The sequence below is a fragment of the Ornithodoros turicata genome, chromosome 1 (genome assembly GCF_037126465.1).
Source record: "Ornithodoros turicata isolate Travis chromosome 1, ASM3712646v1, whole genome shotgun sequence".
Classification (NCBI taxonomy): Eukaryota; Metazoa; Arthropoda; class Arachnida; order Ixodida; family Argasidae; genus Ornithodoros; species Ornithodoros turicata.
Genome location: NC_088201.1, coordinates 26,580,209 through 26,581,963, shown reverse-complemented (window position 1 = coordinate 26,581,963; position 1,755 = coordinate 26,580,209). Strand labels below are relative to the sequence as shown.

At 44.8% G+C, this 1,755-nt stretch overlaps 1 protein-coding gene across 1 annotated transcript in view; it reads left to right on the top strand.

Moving 5' to 3' along the window:
- The first annotated feature begins 453 nt into the window (after nt 1–453).
- The window catches only part of LOC135377716 (ataxin-1-like), a 142,469-nt gene continuing 141,167 nt past the window's right edge, over nt 454–1,755 (top strand). Inside the window, exon 1 of the mRNA XM_064610334.1 lies at nt 454–567. The gene's annotated coding sequence lies outside the window, so the exon portion shown is untranslated. The remainder of the gene's footprint in view (nt 568–1,755) is intronic.

Sequence of the window (1,755 nt, the reverse complement as noted above, 5' to 3'; positions counted from 1 at the left end):
CACAGTGACCTTTTATACAAGTTTCGACAAAATGGCCGTCACCGTTTTTGAACATCGCCCACGCTATAAAGACAGCTGTACTCTCTCGAAAACGAAACGGCGCACAAAACTTCCAACGAACATAGAGGAGATTTAGTGAACAAAACCAATGTGGGAGTGAAAAATCGATCTTTTTGTCACCAATGGGACAACGCTGACAAAACACAAAAAACGAAACTATATTTTACTCTGAACCACGCAATAAGTTATAGGAAAGGATGGGGTATTTCTACAAGGTTGGTCCTTTGTTGGTTCCAAATTGTTAACGAGATCGCGAAGTGCGACCGCTTATCGTTTTACTTTCAGTTCTCCAACACAGTTCTCTCTCTCTCAGAAGAGACTAGAAACAAAAACTGTGGCTGCGTGGCCGTCTACAGACGCGCCCCTAGCGGTCGCTTACCGGTACCGGCACTCCTCTGCCAAATGGCCGCGCCGGTTGTGCAGCGATGATGGTGCATACAGCTATGATCTCTACTAATTGACTGCAAACACCATGCAACATCGTCCGGAAGTAGAGGCCCGTGACAAGTAGGTGACTTTCACTACGTTGCATCATTGCGTTATGACTGTCGCTCACGCATATGCAAACCAAATCAGTTTGCATGTCTGTTGCGCGGGCTGTTGCATATCAAAGTAACTGAAGCCCCGCATGTATCGTCTGCTGTGCAAAACTCACGGCAGAAGTTGCGGTCGCCCCCCTGTAATGCGGTCTTATTTCGCTATCAAATTTGTAGGTATAAGTGACTCGTGCGCACATTGCATCCTGTTATTCAGCACCAGTTCTTATTGCACATAAATTTGAACGGAATACGCATGATTTGCTTTTGGAGGAATACAACACTTTCGTGGTGGAAGAAACCATTGCCCGGTTAGGCTTATTGGAGCAGACGATATTTTTAGCATTCCGGCCATTTCTTTAGGACAAATTTTACACAGCGTCATGAGCGGTTGCAGCGGCTCGATCAACCTGTGTGGGTGGATAGCGCTGCTTGCATGTGTTTCAGAGTATGACACAGTGTAGTCATCCAAGGCGGGAGAAAAGAGTTCGACTCATTAGTTTGCAGGAGTACAATCCGCTGTTCAAGGCCACTTCGTGGTGAACACAGAAGAGGAAACTGCATGCGTTGCACTGCGATGCAGTAACCTGTCTTTGGTTTATCCGACCACGTTGCTTTGGAAAGTTGGAAGGATTGTGGAAGAAGGGCACACTGAAACGCTTTCATCAGATGTAAAATGCAGCCATTAAACAATGCGTCCGCGTACAATTATTACGAGGGCACCTAATGAGTATCGTGTAGGTCGGGTACATTGCAGATACGTGTTGTTTTATATTTGTCACACTTGCTGGGGTCCTTTCGTTTCTCTGTGCTGATCACTAAATCCAAAATAAAGTTTTGTCCATGCAAATTTTTCGTATGATCTTACAGAAAAGAGAGAGAGAGAGAGAAGTGGGGGGGGGGGGTATGAGATATACGAAACGATTAAAAACCAGTGAGTGTTATACTTGTCTCTTCATATCTTATCAGTTATCACGTCGCCGATGTTTTAAAGCGCCGAATTGCGAACAGTAAATTTGAATTATAACGTACACTCTTAGAAATGAACTTCACCGCATACCACGCTCTTAGCCACCCATAATCTCGAATGATATCGTTATCTGCCGTGATTAGTTGAAAACGGGTGGCGTACGCCTTTTTTGTTACAATTATGAACAGC